At 37.2% G+C, this 22,312-nt stretch overlaps 1 long non-coding RNA gene across 2 annotated transcripts in view; it reads right to left on the bottom strand.

Moving 5' to 3' along the window:
- The window catches only part of LOC128081594 (uncharacterized), a 54,242-nt gene that overhangs the window by 15,895 nt on the left and 16,035 nt on the right, over positions 1 to 22,312 (bottom strand). The window contains exons 2-3 of one of the 2 annotated variants that reach the window (XR_008207284.1): positions 9,541 to 9,610; positions 3,584 to 3,672 (exon numbers count right to left, since the gene is read on the bottom strand). This is a non-coding gene — a long non-coding RNA (uncharacterized LOC128081594). Of the gene's footprint in view, positions 1 to 3,583; positions 3,673 to 9,540; positions 9,611 to 22,312 lie in introns of those variants that run through there. The other variant, XR_008207283.1, reaches the window with a different exon arrangement.

The following is a 22,312-nucleotide window of genomic DNA, read 5'->3' as shown; positions in this document are numbered from 1 at the left end:
CGTAGGCTGGGCTCAGACCCAGGTATGTGTCCATTCAGCTGCCACTGGCCTCCCAGTCCAGACAGCTTGCAAAGCGATTAGTACATAAGTATGAATTACACACCTTGAACGCACTCAGTTGTCTTTGGCAGTCCCACAACCCCGTCTGTGCCTGCTGGCTCTTCTGACCTCCAATCTCTGGACAGCATTTTATATCACATTTATTGGATATTTAGCTTCTCATTTTCCTTGCATAACTGCTCCATCCAGCCAGTCCAGTTCTCTCAGACTCCATCCTGCCAGTAAATCCCTGCTGGGCCAGGCGAAGGATATGCTCCTGACATACGGTTAGCTGGCAGAAGAAGCATGAAGCACATTTCGGTGAACATCTGGAGGGAATACCCCAAGCATAATGACTTTGGCTGGAGAATGAGAAGAGCTCATTATTATATCACTGGAAGCCAGCTTGTTCAACTGGGCATTTTCAAGGCCGGGTTACAGCGCCTAGAGCAACACAAGTACTGCAAAGAGCTGTCACTGACACAAAAAGATACTAACTGGAGTTCTGTTCGCGCCCAGCTTTATGCTCCTTCTTTTAAATGGGTGATACTCACCAGTCCTCGAGCTTCAAAATCTTCCTGACACACATTATTAGAGAATGTATTTTATCAGAAAGGAAAAAAGAAAAGAGAGAATGAGACATTCTCGTGAGATGCTAGGGACAGTGTGTATCCTTCCATGGAATAAGCAAGAAGTTTTCTAGAACACTGGATGCAAAGGACATCTTTACTGTGACCCCCTGAAAAATTACAGATCCTGAAAGGAGGTACAAAAAGACCTCATCCCCAAAACTGCATCCTGGAAACAAACAAACAAAACAAAACAAAACAAACAAAAAAGATAAAAAGCAATTTCCCTACAGCTCTCCAATTTATTTGAAGTTACAACACCTTTTTCCCAGGATGTGATTGATCTTTGATAAGTACAGAGGGATTTAACCAGTCATTAGCTATTTTCCCCCTCTTTTTCCCAACTATAAAGCATAGGTGCCTTAATGTGGCTGCTGGAGGATTGTCAATGTATTTATACAAATATGTACATCAGTTGCTAAATGCTCTGAAATACTGTGTCACTGATTTCACCTGTGTGTTTACACACCTTCTGCTATTCATTACCTCAGACGTTAAAATGTTCTCCTCTAAATCACACTGCAATTTTAAATAAGATTACAGATTCAAAACTCTCCCAGGTTACAGTTCAACGTGGACAACCACGTGTTGTCTGCCATATTGTGCAGCTACAGTTTACTGGTATATTCTCAGCATTTACTCTCTGAGACAGGCAAAAAAGGTTTTCCTACCAATCAAATTTGAGCAGTTATTGTGCTGGTGACAGGAATAAAAAAGTAAGTCACATATAAACTGGAAACAGTCTGTTGTTGGAATAAATTATCTCTGAGGTCTTCTGAGATAAAGGCCAGAACTCAGCAATGAATAGGATTCCTGTTAGCCTCATGTCCTGCAATTATCATCAACAGCTGTGTCATGGTTAAAAGGACTTCTCCAGAGGATAAGGATCTCTGACTCTTTAGCAAAGGCCCCTGCAGTATTTAGGAGGGACAGATTTTGTCAGCAAATCCTGTATTTGTTAGGACAAGTCACATAATGTTCTCATATTTCGCAAGTTTCTTCAGCTAACATTTATTATTTTAACATCCTTTTCACCAAAGATTCAGTTACAATTCTTACCAGAGACTCCTTATTGATGCCCAAACACTGCCACTGAAAAGAAAGGATATAACATTGCTAGAAACAAAAATAAAAGGAAACAAGAGAAGTGGCAAAAACAAGTTAGTTCCTCATGACACTGCAACTAAAACATTCATGGGTGAAGCCAGCAACTCAAAAAGGGTGAAGGAAGAATCTGGTCTATTCACAGAGGAAAGCAGAGCTTTAAAGGACCGCAAGAGTCACTCTCTACATTTTTATTCAAGTATTACTCAGTGAGAAATATTATGTTTATTTATGAGTGATTGAGAACAAGGCTGTTATCATAACCTGTGTTGCAGAAGGGTTTGAAGAAAACTATAGAAAACTATTCTATTTTTTAGAACACTGGAAAACTTTCTATTCCATTCAAGAATCTGGAATAACTTTCGAAGCATCAAAGCTCTGAGATCTGTGGATCAGGCACACAACTTTGGAGGGCTTCTAGAATCCCAACCAAGTGAAATAAATAATATGCCAAGCCGTTTAACAGCTTTGATTTTGTTGTTTTTCTCTATGAAAACTCACTGGAAAACTACAGAAATTTTGAAAAGCTTTGCTTGGGAATTTATTTTGCCTGATCTTCTTATAAGCTTATGGTTTCCATGCTGCAAATATCATGGATGGTGTAGCAAAAACACTACAATTTGAAATGCCAGATTGCCTGGACATTGAATTCAAAGAATTTTTTCTCTCTAGCTATTAACATATTAAAGCCCTGCCAGACTTGGAGAAATGCCCTAATTTATAGAAGTCCTCTGTTTGGCTAATGGAAAAAAAACAGCCTTTTGCCCCCAATCCAGTTTGGTGTGTGAAAGTATAGACATTTCATCCCATTAGAGCACAAGAACACAACACTGAATTTTGTACTCTCTTAGCATGATTACTTTGCAATTGTGGCATACGTATTATGGCAAATCCCAAGTAAATTATGAACTCTGTATATTACAAAAGCACTGTAAAACACTGATTGATTTGGACAGTTTGTAGTTAATTAAGTTCATTTCCAATTCTATCTCTTCACACAATTTCAAAGCATTCTGCATTGAAAGCCCATTTTCAATTAGTAAGGAAGATGAAACAAAAAAGAATTAATTATAGAAGTGGCAATCCCCATTTAAATCTTCATAGTGCAGCAATTATTTATGCTAAGTGTTGAGAAATTGGAGAGTTGTACTTGTCTAATACAGTTTTTTTTTCCTTGATATATATCTCATGTATATTAAATCTGTACAAAGCAGTGGGTTAGTATTTTTTAAATCAATGACTAAAGTATTGCTCAAAAACTTGTACAGCACTCCAAGAGACAGCAAAATGTCTGTGTTTGGCTTTAGTCAAATAAAGTGTCTTGGTTTGATTCTTTTCTGTTCTACTGCACTCATATCCTAAGGTAATTCCATTATTTGGACTGAAGCAAAATTCTGCATTGAAAAAAGTAGTGAAGGAATAATGTATGCTGAACTTTATGCTGTGGATTTGTTGCCTGAAAGAGGCTACAGAATTTTACTCTAGCATTGGACAGTGTTGATGCTGTCCAAAATGGTGTAAATCACCACTACAAATTACTGGAAAACCTTTCTTGCCACGCTTTCCTGTGTAACCTTTTCTAGCCTTTTGATGAGCACATGCTAAGATCTGGTCACCATTTTCAGGTTTTAGTAATTAAGCAACATCACAGTACCTATAGAGTAGTCCAGGAAGTGCTCTTTAACAAACCATCTTTACAAAGAGTTACAAATGAGATGAGGCTTTTAACATATCAAATTAATTGTTTGTTAATAAGAACAAAATACAACAACACAGAAAAAAAAAACCAACAAAAAAAAACCCACCTGAGATTCATCCCTTGGATTGCTGCTGTCATTGTTCTACAAAACAGACCCCCTTCTAGCACATCAACTCATTTTTCTCCATGCAAGCCAAATGCCTCCAATGGCAACCAAAAACAGAGAAGGGAAAAAAAAAAGCATACATATCTGTTGCCAGTTAAAAATAGCATATCCTCACTTGCTGATCGTACTGTTTTCAACTTTACCAAAGGTTGTCAGCCACAAACTTGATCTCAGAATGAATGATATGAAATTAGTTGTACCTGTAGATGCACAGTACTGTAAAACAACTTTGTTAACTTCATTTGCTTTCATCTGCTAGATTTTAAACTGCAGTGCTACTTCAGAGAGATTTCTTATCTAAGTTAGTTAATGCAATAAATTATTAAAAGTTTTACAATGTTCTAACAGAACAACCACCATGAAAAATTCAAAGCAAGCTAGAAGGACAGCATCTCTTCTACAATCATTTTTGCTATAGATTTCCAAGTGTATTTGGAAGAATTGTTTAAGGGCCTACTTTCCACTTACACAGGTAAGAATACATATTCCAAGTCATTCTATCTTCTCCTTTTTTATTTTTATTTTTTCTTCTTTTGTCCATGCACACTTGACTCTTCTGCTTTGATTCTTCAGTCAAGGAGCAAACGCTCACTGACTACCCGTCGCAGTCATAGCAATGACAGAAAAAGAAGAAATGTGCAAACACTGAACTCTACCTCTCAGGAGCTTCTCAGGGGCTCCCAAGGATAAGGGTTTTGTCAGTACTGCTCAGATCACAGGGAATTCAAGACAGGTCTTGAGGAAGCCACAACAAATTCTCCCAGACATGCACCAATAATGGAACGCTTGCACCATCACCGCTCCTGCATCACATCTTGCAAATCCTCTACTTGTGATCTGCATTTATACAATGCATACCATTTCACAAGCACAAAACACAAATACAAGGCCAAAAAATTGGAACATTGATGACACAAATAAAAGGTGAGCACCCACTGATATCTACAAAAACAAACCTGGGTCTCCAGTGCCTTAACAACCTCTTCAAATAACAGCAGCAACAAGCTTGAGACTGGGTTGACAATCATTTACATGCAAGTGTGACCTTTTTATTCAGTGGTGACATTTGTATCCTATTAGCAAAATACTGTATTGTATTTAAGCAATAATTGCATTTTGTATAGAGATAAACGACATGTAAATCAATAAATGACAAGGCCGCAGGCCAAGCACATTATTGATTTTTCAGTCATGTTCATCTCTGAGTTCAATGCTGAGAAAATAGAGTATATGCTATGATTTTTTACAAGTTACATCTTTGGGGCACGACAGAAATTTTGTAAGTATTAAGAAAAATTTTCTCCAGTTGAGAGAAAGGAGATTGAAGGGAGGAGGAGGAAAATAATTTAACAGCTGTAATCAAAGTTAACACACAGTATGTTGAAAGCAAGTGCCGAGTATCTCAACAACAGCTTCAACAACACCCTTGTCATCTCTTCAGTCATTATGGCAAAACGAATCTTGCACACTTATGTTTGTATTGGACCACACGTTAATTCGTATCATTTATTCAAACACAGGATTTACAGAATGTTCAGTCAGAACTGTTCTTACCACCTTTGTCCTTTAGTAATAAAGCCAGATTACTAAAAATCCACAAACATGGGGCACTGACAAGTGGCAGATAGTGACAGTGCAGCTGTCCTTTTATAAATAAATCAAATTCAGCAGTTAAATTTTAAAGGCAACAGCTCTTCCTTTGGGAACACAAAGTTTCAATGCAATACAGCTTTAAAATGAGAATCAGAAAGGTACTGTATTCTGATAATTAAAGGAGAAACAGTAGTTTTCAGAAAGCACAAACATTATGCGTTTATTATTCCTCCATTTTGTAACTGCAAAGAGAAAAAGAATAATCTGGAATGGAGCAAAGATAGAGATCACTAGCTGGTCTCTGAAAAAGATAAGCATAAGTTGTCTGAATCTTATCAGAGCAAGCAACGAAGAAAAACTGCAGCACTCAAGCACACAGCTCCAGAAGTCCTAGCAAGGTACAAGCAGTCTTACTAGCAAAGGTGTCAAATTATCATTTGTGAATGAGGCAAGATGTTTAGCTGCTTCTCAGGGTCACAAGAGACAGTAAATTACTTATACCCTCACTGCTATATCACTGCAGTGAAACCACTGATGTTTTCTAATCTCCATCTAAATCATTAATAAGGTCATCCACTGAGAATATTTCAGGGGACTAAGCCTAATATAGCAAATTTTTCTCAAATTCCTCTGTGACAGACATAATTTTACACTGTTTTTATGTTCTTTACTGTGGTTGAAAATAAATTACTTGAAAGAAAAACTGCCAATATTGTGTCTATAATGTCAACAAGCAGAGTTCACCAACTCATCTGTATGAGGAATAATTCTGCAGTATTCCTTCATGCTGACCCAATCTTTCTATATAGCATAAAAGCAGCAGACATAAATGTTAATTTCATCCACAATGGCCAATTTCCCCTCCACTAGAAGTTATTTTGAATATGGATTATACAATCTAAATGCAGCCATTCAGTGTGCAAAATTCCATAATATCCTACCACTGAATCAACAAGTGAAGACACTTTTCATCTGACTGCACTAAATTATTGATCTAATAGTCTCTTTTTCAGATTTTAAATCATCCAAACAGAAGGAAAAATAAATGCAATAAGACTTTTCCTGTCTCAGTGAGAAAATATATGTAGGTAGTTTGAGTCCCAACAGTAAAAATAATCACAAAGAGTATCTTGCAGTAATCCATCCGACTTTGAATTAACCACTCAAAAAGTAGTTTATTTTTAAAAGATGTTTTGTATTGCTTGCGAGTCGACTGTATAGGTCTCATCTATCAATTCCTGCAGTTTGGGTATTATAATATAAATAATATATGCCTTTGTCATGTGAATAAGATAACAGCCTTCACTCTTCACTGCTCTATAATTCTTGTTCCCAGTGTGACATAAAACAAAACTTTCCTTGAGCAGCTTAAAAGGAATTTAGAATAAAAGAATTATGAATACATCAATGGAGATAGATGCTAATTTTTTTAAAAAGGTGAAGTATATTAGGCAAAACGTCAAGATTTATTAAATAGAGTGAGACCCTCAAAAGTGTCTAAAGATTTAACTGAAGAGTAGAGCTTTCTTAAAAACACTTCCATAGCTGCAGTAAACATGTTTTTTAGGTTACCTCTTCCAAAGCTTCTGAGACCTATATGGCTCTCATCAGCCAACAAAGAACACACTCCTTGAATGCTGGCAGGTGTGAATTCAGATGGGCTCAATTCTAAGCTAACTTGTCTTATTTTCAGAAAATGTTCTCTAATCTGTTTATTGCTGGTGCTTTGGCAAACTTGTCCAAAGCATCAGGAAACCGCATCTGTTAAGAAGAGGTTCCAAGGCCGGGTGCAACTCTGGTATCTCGTGCACCAGATCCCAGGTTCCTGTTTGGCAGAGTCACCATTTCTATTTCTGAAATAATCCCAGTAGTAAATTTAAACACCTGGTTCAGCATTAATAATGTGGCAGTTTGGATATGCCTGGATGCAAGCTACAGTATCAGATAGCTTTAGTACCATAATTCAGTACTAGAAAAGTATGAATGGACAAAAACCACAAGTGATTAAATTGCCCACAAGGTACAACTAAAACCTCTTCCCCTCCCCCTGCCATTTTCCTAAAAGTTCTTAAGACTTCATTTTACTTTCGACTAAAGACAAAAAGAATTGGAAACAAAGAACTGGATGAAAAAGAATCAGGAGAAAGCCTGGTATGCACTTGTGATGGACCAAGGTCTGTTTATTTGTCTAGGTTGTTTTTTCCAGGCTTTAACATTTGGGCATGCACACTTACTTGGACTGTCACAGTTGTTTAAGTCAGTCAGTATTTGATATGTGACTAAATATTCACAAAAGAGCCAGGAGTAGAAGAGAGGAACGATTTCAGGTGAAATTGGAGAGCTTTGGAGAGAAGGGTGGGAAAAGAAGAATAAAACAGGGAGTTGACCATATTTGATATGAATTTCTTATAATAACAAATGTAAGAGGAGGGAAAACATTAAAAGTAAAAAAAAAAAAATATTCAAAAGTACTCAGATTTAAGCATACATCTCTTCATTTTTAAGGGGCTAAAAGAGCTAAATGAGGTATGTTTCAGTTAACTGTATTTTTCTAGTAATCCAAAATGATTTTAAAAATAATTTTTCAGTGGCAGAGAAATTTGCACTTTAGGATAACTTGACAAAACTGTCTTGCTGTCTTCTTCTCTGATAAAAATCAGCAATCTCACAAGATAATTTAATCACACAGATGTAATCAGCATCACTGCCATACTGTTCACAGGTTTGCAGGTCTCAAAAAACTGGAGAGCAAACTTTGGCCTGTTAGTCATAATGGAAAAGCAGTCCATCATCCTAATGGCAATGGGCTTGGGCTCTCAATTTGTTATGGAAAAGGAAATACCCTTGCTTCAGACAGAGAATTCAGTCTTCAGGCCTTGGTTTGACCTTTAAGTCAGAAGGAAGTAGGAGAAATGCTACAGATGGGTTAATAGTTAATGATGTTCACCAAGGTGAAGTGACATCACACTAGAAGAAAAAAAGAAGCCATAGTCCTTCACTCTGCTGTTATTCTTGTTAGAAATAGAAAGTCACAAGCACTAAGCAGATGATAACATTTGTTTTAAAGGAAATGTTAATTGAAATTGGCACGCCGCTGCTCACAGCTAGGAAGGGACCCCAAGAGATCAGTAGAAAGAGGAGGGAAAAAAATGGAGAGAGTTTTGCCAGACAAACACTGACTCCCAGCCAACAATGGGGAGGGCTCCGTGTCTGGTAATCCACTTTTAACTACAGCAAGATTAACTTTGTCCTGAATAAAAAGTCTTTTCTAATGTGCACAAAGACTATTGTCTGCTCTGTGCATAGCAGAGGGAGGTGAAGAAAAAACATATATATATATAAAAATATAGATACTGGATCCAAAAATCTCAAAGTAATAGAAAAATATTTATCTTAATGCTTATTACTTAATACTTATTTTGTTAATACTAATATTTTGTTTATCATTTAATCATTCAGAAATGCTGACAGGTTTAATTACAGCCTTCACAGGATCAGAAAGATAAATAAGTCATGAATCTGACCACCCAAACAAAAATCTTGAAAGTTAGGTTCCACCTTCCTTCCCAGTGCATCTGTTAAGCCTACCTTAAGATCCACTTTTAAACAGAACACCATTCAAAAAACTAATTAAAAAAACCTTTTAAAATCTATATCAAGGACCAAAGTTTGCTTGCAGGCTAGCAGTAACCTACACCGCTCTTACTCTGCATTAATTGTAACTTGGTAAAAAAAAAAAGGAGCTGCTGGACAAAAAACAGGGCTGCTGGAACACCATAGATACTGAATTACAGTTATAAATAAAAGATTCAGATGTCAGTTACTGCAGTGGCTGAAGGACACTGAACAAGCAGTGAGATAGAACAATTCAGACAGCTTCTTAAAGCACGCTGCCAAGCCTGAGCACTGGCATGCCTATGACTGAGGAGTGTGGCATTTTTCCCAGAGATAAATCTCCAGGTGGAAGACCTCAGACAAACTCTCTCAGCTATGCTCTTTCTCATATGCAGTCTTTGGGTATAAATAACCACTGCACCTAAAGCTGTTCATTTCCAAGAACTTGTTCATTCACAAACACATTGAGATTCATCCGAATGCTTAACATACTTCCAGTTTTATGAGCATCAGATACCTGAACGTTTTGAAAAGCTGCACTTAAGAATCCCATCAGTGAGAAATCTTTCATCAACTTCAGTAGAAAGAGATATAAAACATTACTCCAAGTAACTACTTTGATCCAAGTAGTCTGATATTTTGAGGAACACATTAGATTTCTTTTTCTCCTTACAGTTTGAAAAGTATCTGCTGACCTTCGGCAGCTGCTGCGGAAGACCAGTCTGGATGTTCAGTTTTCTCTCTAGGTAGATTTATTCACGTGTTCTGCGAAGGAAAATAATTCAAAAAAAAAAAAAAAAGTCAATACAACAAATTGAAGACAGTGTAAAATTCATAATCCCATGACAGCCACTCTTTGTAGGGTTAGATCCCTTGGTGAAGTACATGGCCTTGGCAGCTAGTCAATTCACTTTGTTTGTTGAGCAAGGTTAACCCCTTCCCCAATCATAGTATAGTTTTACTACTTCCAGATATCAATACAGCACGAATCCAAAATCCACTGTTCAGTAGGATGCATTCATTTATTTTAAGGTGGTTACCACTGAGATATTCCCTGATCATTATTCTCTCCTTTGCTCCCTTGGTTTATTCTTTACCGTGTGAAGGGGAATGCAAAACGCCAGCTTCTCTCTTCTTACTCACTTTTTGCTCTCTCTGGGTGTTTCTATATTACATCTTATTCCAACAGCTTTTTGTGTGAAATCAAAAAAATATTTCCCTCACTACAAGAAAAACACCTCCTGAGCCTCTCTAATGGTTTCCAGAATTGACTAACAAATGAGAAAATATTGTCATTATATAAATACCACCTCTTGAAAGAGAGCCATGTAAAAATATGCAAGACCTGAAACAGTTAAAGCCTCCCCATACAGAAAATGAATTTTTGATAACATTAAAAACAGCTTAATAGACTTCTCTGAGGAAAAAAAAAAAACAAAACAAAAACAAAACAAAAAAAAAAAAAAAAAAAAAACCAACAACAAAAAAACAAAACACGTTGATACTCAAGCTGATTAGTAGTTGCAACATCCATTGCTCAGAGAAAAGACACTGCTGCAGCTCTTCTCTGACCTGAATGAGATGCCTTCTTTCAAACAGGAATACTCAATATAGCCTCTTTTCATATTTTCTGCTTCAGCAGCAAACTAATGCTTTTAGGAAAAAGGAATGCTTAAGACAAAAATAGAAAAAAAATGTGCTAGAGCTACGGAAATAACTTATTCATATTCTAGTGTGTAAGAGCCACTCTCAGCCAGATATTAGCCTATGAAAAAACTCTTCAGGAAATCAGCTACTATAATAGAACATATTTGGAAAGGTAAAGATGATAATCTGTCTAAAGTACACACAATGGGCTTCTTCCTTTATGCTTTTATAATTACAGCATTAAATCCTATACTTTTTAATGTATTAGACATACAGAAGATATAGGACACTCAGTGTTATACAGAAAGAAAAAAGCTAGGGCTTTACAAAAGAATTTAAGAGTGGGATTGGCTTTTACTGTACATATCTGCACTGAGCATCACTCTGAGAAATAGGAAGAAAAAGAAGAAACTGTTAATAGAAAGATCTTCTTTTGCAATAATATATCTGTTGACTTATTATCAAATAGTGCCTTTGACTACGTTCTATTTCAATGAATATTAAATGTGGCTATTTGAAAGATGCAATCAGGTAGAAATCCAAGGTTTGGTATAGGTATATAAATGGAAATTTATCCTAGAGTGAGAATTAAGAGGATACTGATAATAAATAATTAGACACAGCTGGGATTTGTTCCATGAATTCCAAAATCCAAAATAGTTTCCACACAGAAGCAGAGGTGAGGGTTTTTTATTTTCTAAGATGGTGGAGACTTTGCATTTCCCACCTGTAATTGCCTGTAATGCAATCACTTACTACCAATATTCATTCTCCTTTTTGTACAGCTGTGAAATGAAAAAGCAGTTACTGTCTACAGTGCAAAAACAATTATCCACAGAATGCAGTGTATGGTTCTGAACAACGTGTTGAAAGACCAAAATTAACACAGCTCTGATCAGCCCTCAGAATCAGAAAAAGAAAAAAAAAAAAGCAGAAAAAATATTGTGTACGTCAAAAAGTCTACTTTGAACCTGTGAAATAAGAGGTTAACAGAACAGTATTTCTGTTCAGTCTCTGGCACTTTCATTATGCCATCAATTACTACAATGCCATCTTCTAACAGGAATTTCATCATGTATTCATACTGGTGAGCAGAGTCATTTAGCAGCCACAACAAATTGAGCTCAGCAGGCTTTATTTCAAAAACTACAATGGTGTCAAGTGGTCAGTCCTTCACTTTTAATTTCTGGATATATGAGATGCAAATTGCCTGGTCTCTCATTCTAACAGCCAGTCATGGCAAATAGTTATAATTACATTCTAACATACTCTTAACTGTGGGTAAACAACGTTATAAAGCTGAGGATGGGACAGCTAGAATCACACACAAAAAAACCTGTTGTAATATAAAAATATATACTTATGTTCTGTGTACCATATATGTATGTACCACGTGCATTACTCACACACAAACAAATCAAATTCATTTTTAAATTGTGAATATTCTCCTACTTTGTCAGCATTCCATGTCTACATTTGTAGCTTGAAATGCATCTTCCCCATTCCAAAGCCGAGTTGCAGACATCTGTTTCCATCTCCAGCATACCTAGCTATTGGCCCTGTGGCACCTTAGGTTTGCCTCCATTTTGACACAAGACTTTGAATAAGACGCTGAGTCTAAGTGCCAGATGCATTTTTCTCTTTGCACATAAAAAGTTGGCAATGAATGTGTGACACAAAGCAGGAAGACTTAGTGTATTTAAGCCCAGTAAAAGCAAAGAGAAAAGTTCAGCTAACTTCAACATGAGATACTGCAAGAAGCAGGAGTTAATTCTTACCCAGTTAATTTTACATCAAATATCTCCAGCCTCATTTACATTTACTGTAGCATTACTTAAATTAGAAGGTTAGACATAGTTTGACAAAATATGATAAACATAATTCCATTGGCTTAGGCAGTGTCATGTGGCAGTGGTCAGAGTGAATGGTTTGTCTGGGTTCAAGGAAATCCAGAAGAATCACACCTTTGCAATCCCAAAAGGCAGTGCACATCACTTTACCTGCTGAGGGCCATATCTTGAACTTTTCTTCAACGGGGAATTCACATTTTACTCCATGGATGGCTGTTTTGACTCAGACTCATATTGTTACCACCACATCTCATCATCAGAAATGATGTGAACCAGGAAACTGCCACCTTCAACCTCACATTGGTTCAATAAGCACTGAGGAACTTGCATATGGTGTTTCTTCTGATCCTATGTGAGCATTTGTGGGATCTACCTACGCAGATTTTGTTTGCACTGTGGTCACTGTACTCACATCACCTGTTTGGTCACCAGAAATATTCAGCTAGTGTTTAAGGGCAGGTGCTGTTTATTTTGCATGGAAAAATCCAATGAGACATCTTTACCTCACACACACTTCCTTCCTTCCTGTGTGACACTGCCATCTGTCACACAGCAACAAAACGGAGTGGAAGGAATGTTGGTGGAAAGGTTTAACCTTTATTGTCATCCCACCAGCATCTACCTCTGACATCATAGGCCAACATAATAAAATAGAAAGCTTTGCTTTCAGAGCAGCCCTCATAATTCCTTCCCTTCCAGAGCAGACAATGAAGTTTTCTTAGTGAACAAATGTTACATGTTCATTTCCATCCTCAAATAGCATTGAAGATAAACATTAATATTTGGGAATCAGTCATGTCATATCTGATCACCCACAGCATACCTTCAATAAATACCTCAACAAAGAAACACGTATTTCCTCCTTTTTCTGCACTACCACCTGGCTGCAGTCCATTCACCTGACCATCTCCCTGCCGTCACATCCCTGAAGCACTGTGCAACTGTGACAGAGGTTTCACAGCTAATTCATGCAACGTCAACTCAGTCCAGCCTTACCACTGGATAAATTACAAGTGATGAAAAGAATTTCAATGGGTCACCCATAGGAAGCAGAATATTTATTTAAACAATTCACCAGTTTCCAAATAGTCCTAAGTTAGCTGTCAACACAGTAAGACTGCAATGCTGGTTCACCGTTACTGCAGCAGATGGTAAGGACTTGTTAAAGCAGAATGAACTGCTACTTAGCCACTGAAACAAATTAAAACTTAAGTCATGAAAAGTTCTTGAATTCAATCAAAAGCAATAAAAATGGAAACATGAAGTATAGACCTCTGACAAATTTAATATGCACACATATACTTTATGTGCACTTAAGCCATCTTCTGAGAAATGCAGAGCAGTGACAGTTTTTCTACAGGAAAAAGATTTTGTTTTTATACATACTTTAGATTTCCAGTCACAGTTCATTTATTGCTTTAATATTAAATCATTAAAGCTGCAAACGTCTTCAAGATTCAGCGTGACACTCAAAGCTCCATAAAAGACCTCCAACAAATACATGAAATGGACTGCAAATACCTAACTAAATATAATAGTCATCGTCGCATGTAGGAGTTGTGTTTGGATACGTTACTTCACCATAGCTCCCTGTGGAATCATTTTCTAATAAGAGAAGATTTCACTTCCTGGCTCAAATCCTCTCAGAAGTCAACAGTGTTCAGTGACATGGTTCAAATCCCATGTTACTATTCCCATATCATAAACAGGCACACGTGGCCTTTGTTCTGCAAATAGCTGCTGTGTGGCCAGAACCATTGCAATATACTTACTGAATGACTGATGCTAAATAAGGACAATTTCTGACTGTTTCTCAGACTACATTTCTCTTCCTACATCTCTTATTGTCTTACTGCACATCATATGACATCTGATCTGTTTTGCTGCTAGCATGGATTTAAGCAGCAGTCTTGATGAAACAATTATTATCTTACTTTACAGATGAAGCAGAAGGACGATGAGGTTTTTTTCCCCCTTTTCTTTTAAAAGACATGCGTATCTGCTCAGCAATACAAATGTAAGTGCTTCATTAAACACTGCTATTTACACAAGGAAGTTTAAAAATCAAGGCAGATGTTCTAAGATGCTTTTGGAAACCGAATTTATGCCTCAGAGCATAAGCAGATCCATAGTTTGAAATACTGGCTATGGGAGTATCAAAAGGTCACCAAGGAAGTTCCTGGCACATCTCCATCTGTTGGGACTGCCTCTCTAATCCCAGCCCAGGAAATTCTCAGGCCTTTCTATCCAGAGCTTCCAATTTCTCTTTGCCTTTCTTTCCTCTCTCCTCTCACCCTCTCCTGCTTCAGAAATGCTTACTTCACTTTCAAGCATCTACCATTCTTGCTGAACTTTTTAACAAGTTATAAACAAACAAATCCTCACTTATCTTTTCACCTCAGCTTTTTTTACTCATTTGTGTCTCTAGAGACCCAAAGTACTATAGAAATTGCTCAGCATTCCTTTGCAGTTGCAGTGCCTAGAAAACGTCACCCTGATCCACTTCTTTGTACTATGGAGTTACAGAAAAATGATGGAAGATGAACAAGTCTAATAGGAAAAAGTACACACAAATAGAAAATTACAGTATACCCTCTAGAACCTCTGAACTCAGTGCAATAAGTGTTTGGGTTACACTTCCTCTCTGGCTTATGTACTGAGAATGCAAATCAGAATTTTTCTCCTTGATGCATGTGACAAAACCCTACTGAACATCCAATTTGAAATTCTACTGGTGTACAAGATAGGGATAAGAAAGAAGTTTTGATTGCTCACAAGACAAGGGGGATTCATTGAGACTTCAAAAGAAATTACCTGGATTCTTTTGATGTACACTATGAAACCATATAAATACATAATAGCATGCTAAAACCGTTAAATCTGATTGATACTATTATTTGGGCTAGATCTAAAGATCTGCACAGATTTGCTAGCCTTTCTGTGTTCCAAGTATACATTCAGTCTTTTTCAGATCCTCTTTCTCTGCACTGCTACTACTTTTTCTTTCCCCTCTATTTTCACCCATTTATTTCAGTTCTGATTTTTTTCTCTTTCCCTACCCAACAGAATTTTTCCTGGGTAAACAGGTTAAGTTGTGTTACTACAAGGCCAAATACTTTCCTCTCTGTGACAACACAGAATGGTTTGGGTTGGAAGGGAACCCAAGGATCATCAAGTCCCAACCCCCTGCTGTAGACAGGGCCACCAGCCTCCAGATACGATACTAGATCAGGTAGCCTAGGGCTCCATGGTGTCTTGAACACCACAAGGGCCAGAGCATCCACAGCATCTCCGGGCAGCCTGTTACAGCACCTCACCACTTTCTCTGTAAACTACTTCCCCCTGACATCCGATTTAAATCTTTCCTTTTTAAGCTTAAAACCATTCCCCTTTGTCCTATCACTATCTACCCTTGTAAAAAGTTCATTCCTCTCTTGTTTATAATCCTCTTTTAAATACTGGAAGGCTGCAATGAAGTCTCCTCACAGCCTCCTCTTCTCCAGGCTGAACAAGTTCAGCTCTCTCTACCTGCCTTCGTAGACATAGCTCCATGCCGTTCAGTTACATTCACCAAAGGCAGCCTAAACTCAGACCAGCAGAGACCACTGACCAATAATTCATACTTTGTATTTCTACACACCAGGTTGTCATAAAACTAAAGAGCAGGTGGTCCACAGAGAACTGAAGTACGTGGGGACTCTTTTTGTACACTGGCAGTTCGTGCCTTGCAAAAGCTGTCATGGTTCACCTGTGTGAAGTGAGTTTTGAGGATGACAGGAATGACACAGGACCAAACTGCACACCTGTGTTTAATCTACTGCTGAAGAACACAACAGTGTTCCTATGTGATGAAATACATTTATTGGGTGTACTTAGTTATAAATGAGGACAAAGTGTAGCTATGTGCTGTGCTGCTATTTAATACAGAGAAATGAGGCACAACGATTTTAGAAAAGCAAGTGATAATGAGTGTGACATTCAAATGAAACTTCCAGAGTCTTTAAAAATAAGAATATAATTACCTGACTGAAATTGGTCCAGAGCACAGAAGATATCAAAACAACCAGGAGATAGTTAACGAGCACGACCTTGACTAAAAAATGATGATTTTCTCCAACGTCCATTAGATGCAAATGATTATGTTAGCATTTTAACTACGTTAACGCTAAGAATCTTCTGTAGGAATACATAGATATGTATATACATATTTGATGCATTATATTTTAATTAGGTTCATTTCCTTTTGACAGCAAAGCTTCTGTTCACATGTCAGAAATGGAGATTTATTCCTAATCCTTATCTTGTAAATGGATTATAACATGAAATAAGACTTTAAACAGAAACTATATCTCTATTCAACTTGAAGAAGTCAAAATATACACCTTCTCAATTCTTTACATCCATTATTCTCTTTTTAATTAAAGTTAGACACAATGATGCCCTCTCCATAACTCTACATGTACATGAGGCAAATAGCGTACACAAATTTCATCATTAGAAATGAAAACAAATCTCAGGGACTTTCAGAAGGCAAAAATGTAAAAAGAGTGAGACTGATACAGCAGCCATACATACTTGGGCCCACTGAATTTGCATACACAGAACAGATGCACAGGTCATTACTGCCACAAAAATAAGATTCCTCCCATAAAATAAATTAATAAACACACAAAAAGAGGCAGATCTAAACTATACTTTGATTTTCAGGCTCATATCCATTGCCATTGTTCATGTCATATAGTCAGAAAGTAAATTATCCCATAGGAAAAATAGGGGCAGCTGCGCTCCTCACTGAGAGCACAGTAAAGTTCTTACACTACTGAACTGTTCCTTTTTTTTTTTGTACAGCTTACAAATAAACTAATCCATTACATGCATTCATGTAAAGTGATGCAGTCACGCACAGGCTGTGACTATTATTGTATTATTACTTGCTTATTACTGTATTGTATTACAATACTGTATTGTTATATTGCTTATTACTGTAATTAATAATTGGGTACTCCCACAGGTATGTTCCAAACTCAGAGCCCTACTATGCAAGCAGAATGACTAAGTTATGGAAACTTAACAGTCGACCTTCTACTTGTCCTTCTCGAGCTCTGCATTTCCAGGTGAGGGAATTAAAGTGTTAACATAATTACATATTACATACAATATAAGCTCTACTTTGAAAGCAACCATATCTTGTTGGTTGCCTACATTACTTGGCTTGTTTTATTAGACAGACCTGACACAGAGCTCCCCCACGCTAAGCACAGATCAGGGCAATCTATCTTTCAGCATCCCCTTCCTGCTTCTTAGTACATCCACCCTCAGTACTTCACCGGACAGAGAATCAACATCACTCACACAGCCCCATGTTTTTTGCCTCACATGCGCTTTCCCAGAATCTCTAGAGCATTGCTACAGAACACATTTTTGCCAGTACAACTTTTTCACAAAGATGACAAGATTCCCTAAAATAAGAGAGAGACTGACATAGAAAATTCATGTCTTTCAGAAAGAAAACGAAGGCAGTGTGCTTGAGGCTAAGTGAGACTCACACGAAGACCATGAAGCCTGTAGAATCAGCTACTCACAGCTGCATTTGCCTGTGGATACAGTACTATTTCTTCATCTACTCCACAAATACTCAAAAACTACTTTCCCTGTAAATATTCATAAGCTGCAAATTAGTGGTTTCACAGCTCTGTTCCCTTTCTTTTTCTCCTCCAAGCTGCTACAGTAAAACCTCACTTGATGGAATCCCAGTCAAATGCAAGGCAGGTCTGTCCCTTGATCTAAGCTTATGTATGTCACCTCTCCAGATTATTTAAAATACTGATTATTCAAATATTTCTGTCTCTGAATGTCTCTGAAACATTGCATGCTTATGTTGGGACTGATTTTCACCTGGAGAAAATAAATCAAAATCCCAGAACACACTGATAAAAGGCTGAAAGACTAACTCTGTGGCTCGATCAAAATCTGCAGTTAACAAAAATATCACACTTAGCAGATAGTTCTTGAAAAAACACACACCAACTGTGTGACCTTTAGACAATATCCTTGTACAATCCATATTTGTTTTACACAAAGAGAGATGCAGCTTGGAAATCTTCTGCATACCGTGTTGGAGCAAAACAGCATCATGGCCAAAAAAAAACCTCTGCACCAAAAACAAGGTGCTTAAAAGAAACACCTATGATGCTAACAGAAAAACTAAAGGTCTGACCAGGATCTGACTCCCACACAGCCTCTGTATTTTAAAGCACTAAATCCCAGTCCTGCACATTTTCTTCCTTAAACTATGCTTGACAGAAGTCTGGAACAGGCTCACTAACTCTGAATTGACACCAGAACTGAACTCATAGAGCAGACTGCAGTATGGGAAACCCATCCTGGTACTGAAAAAACATTACCTTCAGCTGCTCTGCCTACAAAGCTCTGTGCATACTCAGAGTTGCTAAGTGTGCTATCATCTGACAACATCCTCACCACAAAGTCACTGCAGGTTCTTTTTGTAATTGCTGGAAAAAGAAAAAAATATTCCAGACAAGTGAAAAAAAAAAAAGTCTTCCAGGCTCAGAAACCTAATTAAAAAAATTAATTTCTTTTCCTATTTAATCCGCACACCAAAAATAATAACCCCTGTCATTCAATTATAGACAGTAAACATAGATGTCTGATCTTTCCACAGCATTGTTGTTTTTCTTAAGAACAATTATTAGGAAAAAAAAGTTTTTGAGATTCCTCATGCTTACACATGTGCAGACCCTGCACTGCCATCAGGCAGCACTTCTAACATTAGGAGCTCAGAAGATGAAGGACAGCTGCACATAGATCTTCCCACTGACACTTTTGTGTCAGACTCCAAGGTGTTTTATGGTGTTTTGGTTTACATGCCCTAGGAGAAAAAGCAGCAGCCTCAGAACCTCGAGCAGCAGCTCGTTTCTTTTTCTTCACTTCCTCAACACTTGCTTTCTCCAGCAGCTAATGTCATTACCAGAGACAGCAAAAGTTAAACACTTATGCCAACCCCAGGCAGACAGACAGAACCCTTCGACAATTCTCCTGAGAGCTCCATCTGCCCGATTCATTTTTCAATGAATTAGAAAACTGAAGTATACTTTCCCATAAGTAAAGATGATGCTATAGTTCTGCATTCCAACTGGCTTTTCCAATTTATGGCTAAATTCCCACATAAACAAATTCAATTTGCAGTATGGTTTTATTCCACCAGCTTTACCAGTGAAGCTAAGTAGAAATGTCATCAATGTCTGAGTGATTGTTGGATATTATTCATTTAATACAAAATGAGTACTAAATAAATTGGCAAATTAATCAGCTAATTATGTTATTACCTTGAAGAGATTTGAGTTACTTTGTGTGAAACTATGGCTTACTGTTGTATAACTTTGATTACTGTCTAAATGTACAGATCATCATGAATGATCCTAATAAAAACAAGATTAGTGGATAATGGAGACAGGGTGGATGCTGGAGATGTTGCTGGCAGATCATATTTAAACAAGAAATTTGAATGAAAATGAGCTGAAACATGCTCTAGTGGGGAGGAACAGGTGGTCATCAATAAACTTCATTTATAGAGTACTGTTACTGACAGTATGTATGCTAAGAAATCATGAGGCTGTTTCCTTCCACAAATTGGACTAGGACTAGGTTCCTCTAACAGTGTACTGAAAGAAGCCAACCAGCTGTAAGCACACAGGTAAGTGAAGAATTTTCTCATCAGAGTTTAAAAGATTCTATGAAAATTACTTGCTCTTCTCTCCTAGAAGAGACGTAGGAACATGCATTTCAATGACTGGCAAAAGGCCTGAGAGAGGTCAAGGAAGAATATCTAAAGTGAATCAGGCAGAATTTGGGGACTGCAGAATCCAGAAAAGATTTGGAAGGAAGCATCAGATGCCTGGCACTCCTTGCAACTCTGTCTTCTCCAAATGCTCCAACTCTATGAACATGCTGATAATTCAAATTATCATCTACAGCATGTGAAGCTGAGAAATCCTTCTGCAGTCAGCCTTAAATTCTATCATTTTACAGATTTCTAGAGGTAGACATTTCTAGACATAAAGGCCAGACTGTTGCATTTTTCACTTATTGGCCAGAAGGTTCTTAATTGCTCATTTATTAAATACACTCTATGTCTGTGTTTATTAGCATATTGTCCAAAAATACGTTGCTATCTACACAAAAGAACTCATTATTCAAATGCATTTTCTGAATAGCTTTCCAGCCTCTATAATTTCCTTATTTGCAGCATTCTGTATTTGAGACAATGCCAGCATCCAAATGTTGCATTTCATCTTTATCTACTCCCAATAGAACCATCATAACTCATAATAAGCAGCTCTGAATGGCAGGCTTCTGACGCAAACACACGAATTACGATTTAGCTTAAAAAAAAACTCCTTGCATTTAACATTTACAGTACTGTCAAATGTTCGTCTAAATCAATATATTTTCCATCTGAAGAAAGTATGAGATGAAAAGGGTAAACTAAGTCAGAATATTTTTTAGACTGACTCAGTCACTCTTAGTATTTCATGATATTTGTACCAATTAAAAAAACTAAGAGTTCGGCCAATAGCATCAAGAGATTTGAAGGGTTTCCCTGTCCTTGGGGTGCACATTTATTTTCTCCTCTAAAGACAATATTGTGGGACAAAGTTAAATATTCTCCTCAGATGTTATATTTGCTGAGTGAAAAAAATAATTGCTTCAGTGACGAATATGATTTCTACGGGTACAGATCAAGTTCTACACTAAAATGGTTGCAACATAATACACCAAGGCATGCCTTCAGTTTTGGGGAGGATTATTCATCCAGTTATGGGGTAACTTGCTTGTGCCCACATGTCATCCTGATCACTAGCTATTTTACCTGCAGAAGACTCCTGTACATGTATATGCTTCATTTGAATCACGTTGTTGCTTCAGAAGACAAAATTAAATCAATACCCTTGAAAGTAAAACTAACTGAGTAACATTTCAATCATCATTCCATACTTGCATGTATAAGCTGGTTGCACACCAAACTTTGCATTGTCCCACAAAGGATTGAAAAAAACGTTTCCTACATTAGAATCATAGAATAGCTTGGGTTGGGAGGAACTCTGAAGATCACCGAGTTCCAACCTCTGTAACACTGCTGGGGCCACCTCCTTCTAGATTTCCTCCTTTCATTGTTAGATAGCAGTAAACAAATGGAAACACATAAAAATAAATGTATTGAGCTGCTTAACCACAACCCTGCCAAACTGGTTGCTAGAATCACTTTACTCAAGAAACAGAAAGAAAGAATGGAACAGGTTTCCTTTGGCACAGCTATAGAGAGCTCAAATTCTCACCAAATTCTTGCATTAGGACTACAGTACACTTTTTTATATCCAGTTTTTAATACATAGTACAGATCTTCACAAAGCTCCTGTCTAATTCTAGCTCTTTCCTGATATCAACAGAACTTGAGCTTTCTCTTGGGGCAAGCTAATCCAAAAAGGTGTTTCTCCTCTTAAGTTTAAAGAAGTCTGCAGAAAGTTAGCTGCAAAGGAGACAAGAGGCTTCTGTGACACAGCTGAAGTTAGGGAAGAAAACATATTTAATAGACAAGCCTAATGCTTTTCTTGGTGAGAATACTAAAGCGGCTGCCAATTCAAGTTTGCATCCAAACTGTCAAATATAATTGCTTGTATATGTAACATAATAAAAATCTTTATTGTTGAAGTTTTAAATACACTAAGTAATATAACACCAGCTTTTACAGCATTAAAAACAAATAATAGACTTATGTCAACTTATTGTATTTAGAGAAATGCAGAAAATCCATTAGATTTCATTAAAGACAGACAAATTGTTAAATGGTTTCTGCTGCTTTGATCCACACAAAAGACACAAATCATTTCTTGGAAACATTTCCAATTCAAACTTGCCTCCTTAAAATAAGCTTTTCAAACTGTGCATTAAA

Source organism: Tympanuchus pallidicinctus, unplaced genomic scaffold (genome assembly GCF_026119805.1).
Source record: "Tympanuchus pallidicinctus isolate F22 unplaced genomic scaffold, pur_lepc_1.0 scaffold21, whole genome shotgun sequence".
Lineage (NCBI taxonomy): Eukaryota > Metazoa > Chordata > Aves > Galliformes > Phasianidae > Tympanuchus > Tympanuchus pallidicinctus.
Note: the sequence above shows the minus strand (reverse complement) of the source record. Positions and strands in the feature narration are given on the sequence as shown.